The 12,773-nt window shown below is 43.7% G+C and overlaps 1 pseudogene; it reads right to left on the bottom strand.

Annotated features, from left to right (window-relative positions):
- Window positions 1-5,916: 5,916 nt before the first annotated feature.
- Window positions 5,917-9,497, bottom strand: LOC136330101 (zinc finger protein 211-like; annotated as a pseudogene).
- Window positions 9,498-12,773: the final 3,276 nt, after the last annotated feature.

Below are 12,773 nucleotides of genomic sequence, written 5' to 3'. Positions count from 1 at the left end.
GCTTCTCATTTCTCTCCCATGATATCTGTCTGTGCCTCTCTCGCTCTCTCTGTCTCTCTCTGCCTCTGTACAAACAAAAAAATGGCCGGAAAAAGCACGGTTATCAAGCTCTTTCCTTGCTTTGATGCACAGACTGCGCTTTAGTAAGGTGACCAACATTTTTACAATAAAATGGAGTATAAAAATTAATTGAAGAAAACAAACATTGTAAATAAAAGAGACATTTTATTCATTGCAACAATAATACACTACAATATGATAAATGCATAATAAAAACATTTGTAATATTTTATAATGTAATTATTCTTACATGGATATTAATTTTTAATAATCAGTAAGAACAAAGTACTCATTAAATACAAATACATCACATCACACGCAATGGATTGACTCTGCATGGGTCAATTATGGACATTTATAGATTAGTCTTCCAATATCAAGAAGGAGGACATGTAGGAGGACACTTTTCAAGGGAGGACGTCATTACAAAAAAAGAACTGTCCTCCCTGGAGGAGGACAGTTGCTCACCTTAGCTTTAGGGTAAACAAATATAAATTACAATTTTTTCTTCTTTACAGATAATTTCTATGTAATAAACGCAGAAGTGCTGATTAAAATAGGTAAAATATAGAAATGTCTAAAAAAAGTACAAAAAGTCATGGATTTAACCAATGACCATCAACCAATTACTTCAACCAAATACCCTCAATGACAGCTGGCACAATAGATAAAATTCCAGTGGATAAACGTAACATCAGATGAAAACCCTAAGAAGAGTTGTACTGTCCGTTCACTCAGGCCAGGGTCGTTCCAAAAGTGGATCTCAATCCTCAGCCCTCAGTCTTGTGTTTTTTGGGAGAAAGAACTTAGAGAAGACAACTGCAGAAGCAAGCACAGTGAAAGTTTATAAGAAATACTGTACATATTGAACAAAGAGAGTGTGGGCTCACCCAAAAATGAGTGGTCGTATGCAGTTAGGGATTCAGATATTAATCCTGCTTTGTTTGAAGATATAAAAAAAAATTAAGAGACAGATAGATATAGAAGGTTAAGAAAAGATCTGGCTTCTAGCCTGGTGTATGGGCCTTGTTCTCAGTTTCTGGCCTGCCCAGTGTAGATATTGGGGCATGAACCCCAAATATACACCAAAAATATCAAGTGCTTTCTAATGCACTTTAGTTGAGGTAATTTTTTTAAGTGCGAAGGGAAAAGAATAGTATAGACTCCCACATGTGCCCCTACTGGGATCCACCCAGCAACCTCCATCTGGGGCTATTTCTCAAATCCATTGAGCAATCCTCAGTGCCTGGGGCTGACACTTGAACAAACTGAGGCACTGGCTGCAAGAGGGAAAGAGAGAGGAGAAGAGAAGCCGATGGTCATTTTTTAATGTGTGCTGTGATGAGGAATCAAACCAGGGATGTTCATATTCCAGGCTGATGCTGTATTCATTGAGTCCACTGTCCAGGGCCTATTTCTAGGTCATGGTTATATGTGGCGTGCATGTGTGACTTAACTTTAGCAGATGTTCTTGCATGTCTTTCTTCAGGATCTGCTCTTTATGATGTCAGGCACCTGCCAGTTTCTTGTTTATCAGGCCATTTGGCACGTGGCCTCTTCAAGCAGAATGTCACTGTGGGAAGTTGATTTAAAAAACCTAACATTGGCCCTGGCCGGTTGGCTCAGCGGTAGAGCGTCGGCCTAGCGTGCGGAGGACCCGGGTTCGATTCCCAGCCAGGGCACATAGGAGAAGCGCCCATTTGCTTCTCCACCCCTCTGCCGCGCCTTCCTCTCTGTCTCTCTCTTCCCCTCCCGCAGCCAAGGCTCCATTGGAGCAAAGATGGCCCGGGCGCTGGGGATGGCTCTGTGGCCTCTGCCCCAGGCGCTAGAGTGGCTCTGGTCGCAACATGGCGACACCCAGGAGGGTCGCAACATGGCGACGCCCAGGATGGGCAGAGCATCGCCCCCTGGTGGGCAGAGCGTCGCCCCCTGGTGGGCGTGCCGGGTGGATCCCGGTCGGGCGCATGCGGGAGTCTGTCTGACTGTCTCTCCCTGTTTCCAGCTTCAGAAAAATGCAAAAAAAACACAAAAACAAACAAACAAACAAAAAAAAACCAAAACCTAACATTATGTGCACTGCCTCAGTTGGGCCCACTATGCAAATTTAGTGGCACAAAACACAAGCTAATAGAAATCTCAGCTCTGCATATTCAGCAATGTGGCTAGAGTCAACCTATATTTGATCTGAGTCCTCTGCCTCTAGTTTATTACACACAATGGGGAACATGTTGACAACATCAAAGAAATGCAATTATGAGCATTCCTGAGACATGCAGGTTTTGTTCCAGTGTAACCAAGTGAATAATGGCAATAAAACTGGTCATACTAATTTGTTGGTTCCCCAGTGCATATAAAATTTATGTTCACATGCTACAGAATTAAAATCTACCTAGCATGCCTAAGGATTATGTCAAATATAATAATGTTAATACTTTAATTTAAATACTTATTTCTAAAAAATGAAAACCATCATCTGAGCCTTTATTGAGTTATAATCATGTTGCAGGTAGAGGTTCTTGCATTCATGTTTATGAAAACATGTTATCTGTGAAGGTCAACTGAACACATCTCAATCAAGCAATGCACTGAACCAGGTGGTAGCACAGTAGGTAGAAAGTAGGACTGGGATGAGGAGGACCCAGGTTTTAGACCCTGAGGTTGCCAGCTTGAGCACGGGCTCATCTGGCTTGAGAAAGAAGCTCACCAGCTTGGACCCAAGGTCGCTGGCTCGAGCAAGGGGTTACTTGGTCTGCTGAAGGCCCGCAGTCAAGGCACATATGAGAAAGCAATCAATGAACAACTAAGTTGTTGCAACAAAAAACTGATGATTGATGCTTGTCATCTCTTCATTTTTGTCTGTCACTATCTATTCCTCTCTCTGACTCTCTTTCTGTCATTGTAAAAAAAAAAAAATCAAGCAATGCATGTTCACATTGAGAAATCTGGAAAATTTTACTAAACATTTGACCTTGTTACACCATGACACATATGACAAATATAACAAAGTAATGTAGGACAAACATTTCAAATGAAAAAGCTAAGATGCATTATGTAAACATAAAATAAGTTTATATCACTTGAAAAAAATGAATATTTTAAATAGAAAAAAATTTCATTTTGAAGCATAATAACAGATATTTTTGTTAGCATGAAAATGTTAGCCATGGAACTGCAGACATTAACAAACATAATGTCCTGTTTAGGTGGCTCAGTGGTAGAGAATCAACCAGGCATGCTGATGTCCCTGGTTCGATTCCCGGTAAGGGCACACAGGAAAAGCACCCATCTGTTTCCCCAATCCTCCCCCTCTTACTTCTCTCTCTCTCATCCATTTCTGAAGCCATGGCTCAATTAGAGTGAATTGGTCCGTTCTCCTGAGGAATTCTCCATTGAATCTGCTTCAGGCGCTAAGAAGAGCTTGGTTGCTGAGCAATGGAACAATGTCCCAAATGGGCAGAGTATCGCCCCTTAATAAAACTGGCATTTGGATCCAGGTCATGGAGCATGCAGGAGTCTGTCTCTCTGTCTCCCCTTCTCTCAGAAATTTAAAAACACACACACACACACACAGCCCTTTGCAACACTTTAAAAAGTAATTTCTTTCACCAATACTGGCAGTCCTTGTAAACAAGAAAAAATATTATGTGTTCCCAGAAGCAAGTGATGTTGCAACACCTATCAACACTTCAAAGTGATCTCTGAGTCTCTTAAAACTCATGGAATCCAGGCTCCACATCAGGGCCACAGAATCTTGCAGTTTATACTAGGAAGATATGGGCTAGAATAAAAATTTGGCAAAAGCTAATTTCAGCACCACACTGTGTCTCCCTTTGAAGGCAGAAAAAATTTGAGACCCATTAAAAGTTGTTGCATTCTTCACGCCCTAGAGTCAAAATCTACTTATTACAACATAGTAAATATAACATTCAAAGCTAAAAATTACTCAAGGAAAAGGGCCTTCATTATATTATAAAACTTGGTACATGGCTGTGGCATTTCTTGCATTGGTGACTTCAACATTGGAAATATACATCACAGATATTCAGGGAAACCAGGTCCCTGAAAAAGCAGTCCCTCTGCAAGCTGCCAGCTGAACACATATGATGATCTCTGAGGTCAACACTGAGTCAGGTCCATGTCACAACTTATCAGAGTTAAAGAAGTGCTGATCCCCTAACAGCTCAAACTACCTATAATTTAGTCCATCAAATCAGAATCTCTAAAGACATTAGGATGGTGGCTGATGTAAACAGTGGAAACCTGCTAGATGGTACAGGTGAAATAACTTTGCAAAGACATAAATTTGGCAAGAGTCTTGGACATCTTAGAAAGTACAACATAGACACACGTGCTTCCCACCTAGGTAAAACATGGAAAATCTCCATACATACACATTTGGGTTTAGAAAATTAAAATTACACAAATACAGCCTCAAAGTTACCTACATTGTTGTTAACATTTATTTAGAAACTGTACATTTCCAATATATCTAAGAATGTCCTCTAATGTAAACTGTCATGTCTTTAGCTAAAAATTGAAGGGAAAAGATTTTCCACATTCGCTGCACTGAAAAGGCCTTTCTCCAGTGTGAACTCTGATGACAATGGAAAGAACTTTTTATGATAAAGAATTTCCTACATTCACTGTACTCATTGGGACTTTCTCTTTTGTAAACTCCCTGATGATATCAAAGCCCAGTGCTACTGGAAAAAGATTTTCCACATTTACTGCACTCATAAGTCCTTACTACTCTGTGAATTCTCTGATGATATTAAAGGCCACCGGTAGTATGAAAAAATTTGCTACATTCATTGCACCCATAAAGCCTTTCTCCTGTGTGAACTCTTTAATGATGGTGAAAGTAATTTTTACAGATAAAAGATTCTCCACATTCATGGCACTCATAAGGCCTTTCTCCACTGTGAAGACTCAAAGGCTGAGATTTTTAAAAATATTTTTTACATTCATGACACACAAAACCCTCTCTTGCCTGACCAGGCGGTGGCGCAGTAGATAGAGCGTCGGACTAGGATGTGGAAGGATCCAAGTTCGAGACCCCAAGGTTGCCAGCTTGAGTGGTGGCTCATCTGGTTTGAGCAAAAAGCTCACCAGCTTGGACCCAAGGTCGCTGGGCTCCAGCAAGGGGTTACTCAGTCTGCTGAAGGCCCACGGTCAAGGCACCTATGAGAAAGCAATCAATGAACAACTAAGAAGTCACAACGAGAAACTAATGATTGATGCTTCTCATCTCTCTCCATTCCTGTCTGTGTGTCCCTGTCTATCTCTGCTTCTGAAAAAAAAAAACAGGCCCTGGCCGGTTGGCTCAGCGGTAGAGCGTCGGCCTGGTGTGCGGGGGACCCGGGTTCGATTCCCAGCCAGGGCACATAGGAGAAGCGCCCATTTGCTTCTCCACCCTCCCCCCTTCCTCTCTGTCTCTCTCTTCCCTTCCCGCAGCCAAGGCTCCATTGGAGCAAAGATGGCCCGGGTGCTGGGGATGGCTCCTTGGCCTCTGCCCCAGGCGCTAGAGTGGCTCTGGTCGCGGCAGAGCAACGCCCCGGAGGGGCAGAGCATCGTCCCTGGTGGGCGTGCTGGGTGGATCCCGGTCGGGAGCATGCGGGAGTCTGTCTGACTGTCTCTCCCCGTTTCCAGCTTCAGAAAAATACAAAAAAAAAAACCCCTGTCTTACATTATGGACACCACGGTCCTGAAAATGTGTCTTGTTGCACCCAGTGACTTTCTTACATTGTTTTCTGTTGTAATAACTTTTTCTCCTTTGAGAAGTCACCCGAGGATATAGACCTTTCATTTGATCTGTCCCTGGTGTGAGTATCTGGCTGTTGAAGATGTAAGGATACCTTACCCAACCTCTCCACAAGTAGAAAGTTTCTGGGACACGTGAAAATTGCAGCCCTTCACAAGTGAGATGCTGTGCACACCTCTTCTCAAAGGCTTCTTTTTCTTGTGCAGATCCTAGTTCCGAACATACTGTGAACTGAAAAAAAATTCTTTTAAACATGTCCCACACCTCAGCAGTTTCTGGCCCTTTTGTGTTCACTGCTGATCAACCAAGAGAAAAATGTTTCTCAAGACTGCTCCACAACTTTCACATGAGTGACTCTTCTGGGAAGACAAAGCTATATTAGGATTCTTTGCCTGTGACACTGTTACAGAAATGTTCTGTTCAATAAGTTTCTCCACATCCTCTGTTTCATAGCAGTAACCTGAACCACAACAACAAAATAAACTCTAGTAAAACACATGCTGATGTTATAACAAGAAAGTAACTTCATCACAAATGTCCATCTTTCACAGCTAGGCACTATTCTGTAGAATTATTTTCAAAATAAGCGAGTTAGACTATGAGTAAAGACTGTTATAAAATCCTTGAACTCAACAGTCAGCAAAGGTTGAAGATCTCAGAACAACACCACAAAAAAGCAAGTGTAAAATAAAACACAAAGAATAGGGGCAGGGTGCCTGACCGGGCAGTGGTGTAGTGGGTGAGCAGTTTCCTCTGACACAGAGGACCCAGGTTTGAAACCCCAAGGTCACTGGCTTGATTGGAGCTCATGTGGCTTGAGTGGGGGCACACCGGCTTGAGCGTGCAGTCGCAGGCTTAAGTCCAAAGATCACTGGCTTGAAGCCCGAGGTCACTGGCTTCAGCAAGGGGTCATCTGCTTAGCTGCAAGTCCCTGGCCAAGGCACATACAAAAAATGCTATCAATAAACAGCTAAGGAGACAAAGGAGCTACATAAAGTACTGATGCTTTGCATCTTCTTCCTTTCTGTCTGTTTTTCCCTGTCTCTCTCTCTTTCTCTGTCACAAAAAAAGACTTCAAAATAAATAATTTTAAAAAGCTTACCAAGCTACATATAGAAACAAAATGAAAATAATTTAAGTGTGGAACAGATAGAGACAGACAGAGAGAACGATATAGAAAAGAAAATAGATGAGAAGCATTGACTCCTAGTAGCATTTTCATATGTGGGTATGATTGTTTATTTATTTATTTTTTATTTATTTTTTAATTTAATTTAACTTTTTATTTTTCTGAAGCTGGAAACAGGGAGGCAGTCAGACAGACTCCCGCATGTGCCCGACCGGGATTGACCCAGCACACCCACCAGGGGGCGATGCTCTGCCCCTCCGGGGCGTCGCTCTGTCGTGACCAGAGCCACTCTAGCGCCTGGGGCAGAGGCCAAGGAGCCATCCCAGCACCCCGGTCATGTTTTTGCTCCAATGGAGCCTCGGCTGCGGGAGGGGAAGAGAGAGACAGAGAGGAAGGAGAGGGGGAGGGGTGGAGAAGCAGATGGGCGCTTCTCCTGTGTGCCCTGGCCGGGAATCGAACCCGGGACTCCTGCACGCCAGGCCGATGCTCTACCACTGAGCCAACCGGCCAGGGCCGGATATGATTGTTTATTGATTGTTTTTTATATGTGACTCGACTGGCGGCTCCAGTTGAGCCAGTGACCTTTTACTCAATCCAGTAACCTTAGACTCAATCCAGTGACCATGGGGTCATGTCTATGATTCCACACACAAGGCATTAATCCTGTGATCAAGTTGCATAAGCCTGCACACAAGCCGGTAACCTCAAGGTTTTAAACATGGATCCTCTGCATCCCAGTCTGACACTTTATCCACCGTGCCACTAGTCAGGCTTGTTTTTTGTGTGTGTTTTTTAAAATTTTATTTATTTGTTTATTTTTTTACAGAGACAGAGAGAGGGATAGACAGGAACGGAGAGAGATGAGAAGCATCAATCATTAGTTTCTCGTTGCCCATTGCGACACCTTAGTTGTTCATTGATTGCTTTCTCATATGTGCCTTGACTGCGGGCCTTCAGCGGACCGAGTAACCCCTTGCTGAGCAAGCGACCTTGGGTTCAAGCTGGTGGGCTTTTTGCTTTAACCAGATGAGCCTGCACTCAAGCTGGCGACCTTGGGGTCTCGAACCTGGGTCCTATGCATCCCAGTCCGATGCTCTATCCACTGCGCCACCGCCTGGTCAGGCTGTGATTTTTTTTTTTTTTTTAATGTGAGAGTAAGTTTATTAAAGCTTGAGACTGTGAGGCAAAAATGAAGGTTCCAGAAAAAAGAATCAGGTTGATCCCAAGTCCAGATGCTGTTTTCCATTGGCTCCTTTGTATAAGTCTCATTTGGTCTCTTGGAGCTTAAAATAGAAAAAGCAAAGAACAAGCCTGATTTAAAAGGGGGCGCAGGCATGCTCAAAGTGCTCCAGGAGAGTCAGGGTCTTACCCAGTGAGGGTATAAGTGCAAAGTTCTCCAGCATCACATCCAGGTACAGGTATCTCTGAGCCTCATCAAAGAGGCACCATTCTTCCCTGGAGAAGTACAGGGCAACATCCTCAAAAGTCACACCAACCTGCCAGAGGTAATAAAAAGGAATCCAGAACAGTGTGTTTGAGACCCCACAGTCATACTACATATTAATCTTACCCACATGTCTAACCAGGTAGTGAAGCAGTGGATAGAGCATGTACCTAAGACACACACACCACCCAAAATGGAAATCCCGAGGTTGCTGGCTTGAGCACAGGCCCATCCACCTTGCGCATGGGGTCACCGGCTTGAGGGTGAGATCATAGACATGAACCCATGGTCACTGGCTTGAGCCCAAAGGTCGCTGGCTTGAACAAGGGATCACTCACTCTGCGGTAGCTCCCCAGTCATCCATAACACTACCCTACTGCACAAAGAGCTACAACTTTTGTCTCTCCATCAAGAACACTTCCCAAATATCCAGGCCTTTCTGTTCAGCTGCCAACTTGATGTCTCCACTCACTGTTCTTTCAAACTTATAAAACTGTTCACAAGAACAATATCTTATAATATTCACAAAAATATTAAATTTACTTCTCCAGTCCAGCTGATCCATTCTCCAAAGTTCTGGCTGCTAAGGAAACCCCTGGGTCATCCTAAACTCCTATTTTCTTCCACAGCTGCAAATCTAAAGCACTACTAGGTTCTCCTTCTAAAAACTGAACCAATAGTTTGGTGCTGGCACAGTGTCTAGACTATCATTGATTAGGGACACTGAGATGCCAGTTTTGAAACTCTGAAGTAACCAGCTTGATTCCTGTCTCATCTGGCTTGAGCACAGGCTCACTAACTTTAGGGCAGGGACCTGGCTTGAGCATGGTATCATTGACATGATCTTATGGTAACTGGATTGAAGCATAAAGGCACTGGTTCAGCCCCAGTTCGCTAGCTTGAGCAAGGGGTCACTGGCTCTCAACACATCCCAGCCAAGAGATATATATAAGAAGTGATAAAAAAACAACTAAAGTCCTGCAACAATGAGTTGACCCTTCACATCTCTCTCCTTTCCTCTCTCCCTCTGATTCTCTCTGTATAAATAAATAAATAAATAAATAGGAAGATAACAATAATTTAACGTTTCTTTCTACCTCCATGGCCACAACTAGTCAAGATGCACTGCTTTGGAATACAGCACTCGCCTAGTCCTGGTCTTCTTGTAACCTCTCTTAACCCACAATGTGTCTACACTATGCAGGTACAGGAAGCTTCTTAAACTGATGAAAGATTAACTTCTTCATTCAGTGCAAAGTCCCCATTATCTCCACAGCAGAAGACTAAATTATCATTGGGCCATTTGCAGGTCAGATTTTTGATTCCAGAATCCTTGTTTTAAATACAAAGAATGAAGACCTGTGCTACCTACTTTCAGCTCTGTGGCTCCTCCAAGCATTCCCACATGCAGGTGTTGCTCCCTGAATAACCTTCCATAACTGATTGTATTTGCTGCCAGGGTGGACCAAAGGAATAAGGGTGGGTCATATACTAAACCAGAGAATTTCTGCGGAAGCCTGTATAACAGAGCTTGGAGGCTGAAAATATAGAGAATGGCTGAAATTAAAACTTTTATGGTACGTAGTCATGTCCTAAACCAGTATCTTCCCTGAAAATAGTATAATTTTACCTTAACTGAGGCTGTCTATTGTCCTTTTGATAACAGATCTTTGGAATGCCAGGATAATTTCCTTTTCCCTGATCCCTCATGAGACAAACACTGTGACCGATGAAAGACCAGAAAACTCCTTACTGTTATTTTATGTTAAGTAACTGTTAACTAACATATACACCCCAGTGTGAAAGAAGTATGTATTTTCACTTGTTATAGAACTCATAGATTTTCCTGTTTTGCTTTGTTCCCCCTCCATAATCTATCACCAGTGTATTTAAGGTAAACCTTGTATGACTTCCTACTTTGATTCTGATAAAATATGTATCAAAATTGCCATTTTCTGGAGCATTTTCTCGCACTGTTGATATTTCCTTTTCTGGCAATTGTAGTCCCTATGGCTCAAATAAACATTTTTATAAATTTGATATACTTTTGAAAATTTCTTACGTTGACACCAGAAACGGGAGCATCCAGATGTTACCTCTGGCCAGCATTCAAAAAATAAGGATTCAGCATATCCTGAGGGTCCCCATATTCAAGAGCTGAATAAATGCCTAGGGAAGAGTCTGGAAACACTATAAGGTAGTGTTACCACCAGGAAGAAACTGACATGCTGTCCTTTCTTTTCTATTTTACAGAGTTGTTACAGTAAACATAAAATCAAGTTAATATAAAATGTAAAAAGGAAAGTGATTTAGGTGTAACCAGCTTATGCCATTCTGAGAGAACTTCATATTTTAACTGATTAACTATAGTTTTAGATTAGATGGGAATTAGATTAACTATATTTTACATGAAAGCCCCCTAATGAAGGCCCAATTACCAAGGTGTAACTGGGTTACTTTTTTTCTGGTAACTTCATCTGTCAAATTTGTAAAGCTAGTATGTGACTTATGTTTGAGGTATGATAATGCAACTCAATGACTTGAGCTGTGGCCAAACCAGATATGAGTAGCGAGGGTGAAGATCAAAGTTTCCTGAGACACCAACTCAAACTCCACATGGCCCATGACAACCATTTGGCAACTGCCACAAAGCTCTGTGCCTCTCCAAGAAAGTTCTTTCAGGGCCCCACTGAAGCGAGGACCTAGACTTAGCCATCCACTAGTCTTAACCATGAATAAATTAAAATCTATGGCAGGGGTCCCCAAACTTTTTACACAGGGGGCCAGTTCACTGTCCCTCAGACCGTTGGAGGGCCAGACTATAAAAAAAACTATGAACAAATCCGTATGCACACTGCACATATCTTATTTTAAAGTAAAAAAACAAAATGGGAACAAATACAATATTTAAAATAAAGAACAAGTAAATTTAAATCAACAAACTGACCAGTATTTCAGTGGGAACTATGCTCCTCTCACTGACCACCAATGAAAGAGGTGCCCCTTCCAGAAGTGTGGCGCGGGCCGGATAAATGGCCTCAGGGGGCCGCATGCGGCCCACGGGCCGTAGTTTGGGAACCCCTGATCTATGGTATTTGGCTTACTATGAGTGTCTTTACGTATTCAATTGACTTTCTAATTACTTTCATTTTACATCGTGAACTACCTAACTAACCCACCTATAAATTAAGTATAACCAACTAAATAGTTTAGCAAGGCAACATTGGTTTTTCAACTTTAGATCTTGTAGGAAGTCACATACAACCACATTTTTCTCCAGGTAAGCAGGTCCCTTTCTATCCCTGACCAACCCTGAAGTCTGGTGACCTCCTCTCTGATGCAGTCCTCAGTGCTGCCTCTCATCAGCTCTGTGACCTTGCACAAGGACACCTCTCCCTGGGTCTTGCTGTCCTCATTTCCCCATTCCAGTCTGTTCACTCTCTCACCAGAATTTAAACAGTTAACGTATAATGCAGGCTCTGATCCTCTTCGTTCACAACCTTCCATGGCTCCAAGGACTCTCAGAATGAGGTACAATCCTCAGCCTCTCAGTGACGACGTGACTGCACCGCAGACTGTTTCATGCAGACAGAGAGGAATCTCAGTCTTCCGGGTCTCTCCCGGGTCCACGCTCCCTCAGCTTGTCACCTCTCCCAGCCTTGTCACACTGGGTGTCTCCAACGAGTGCCTCATGGTCTGGGACGCTGGGGCCTGGGCTGCAGGACGTGACCGGTCCCTGCACCAGGGATCGGGGTTCGAAGGGGTGAGGTGCAGGGGATGCGCTCACCTCAGTCCCACGCCTCAGCATGTCCGCCGCCAAAGCACTCTACAGGTGTGGCAGGAGCGGTGGGCGGGGTGGTGACTCCGGCCAGCAGTTGCTGTCCTGCCCAGGCGCGGGTCACTCGGGGATCCACACAGAGCCTCACACTAGCCTTAGGTACTCCACTTTTTCACCTTTTGCGTCCAATCCCACCATCATTGGTAACTCCTGACGCTGTGATACTCCATTAAGAGTAAATGGGCCCTGGCAGGTTGGCTCAGTGGTAGAGCGTCGGCCTGGCGTGAAGGAGTCCCGGTTCGATTCCCCGCCAGAGCACACAGGAGAAGCGCCCATCTGCTTCTCAACCCCTCCCCCTCTCCTTCCTCTCTGTGTCTCTCTTCCCCTCCTGCAGCCAAAGCTCCATTGGAGCAAAGTTGGCTCAGGCACTGAGGATGGCTCCATGGCCTCTGTCTCAGGCACTAGAATGGCTCTGGTCGCAAGAGAGCGACACCCCGAATGTGCAGAGCATCGCCACCTGGTGGGCATGCCGGGTGGATCCTGGTCGGGTGCATGCGGGAGTCTGTCTGACTGCCTCCCCGTTTCCAACTTCACAAAAATA

This window comes from Saccopteryx bilineata, chromosome 3 (genome assembly GCF_036850765.1).
Source record: "Saccopteryx bilineata isolate mSacBil1 chromosome 3, mSacBil1_pri_phased_curated, whole genome shotgun sequence".
Lineage (NCBI taxonomy): Eukaryota > Metazoa > Chordata > Mammalia > Chiroptera > Emballonuridae > Saccopteryx > Saccopteryx bilineata.
This window is presented reverse-complemented; position numbering and strand designations above follow the sequence as displayed.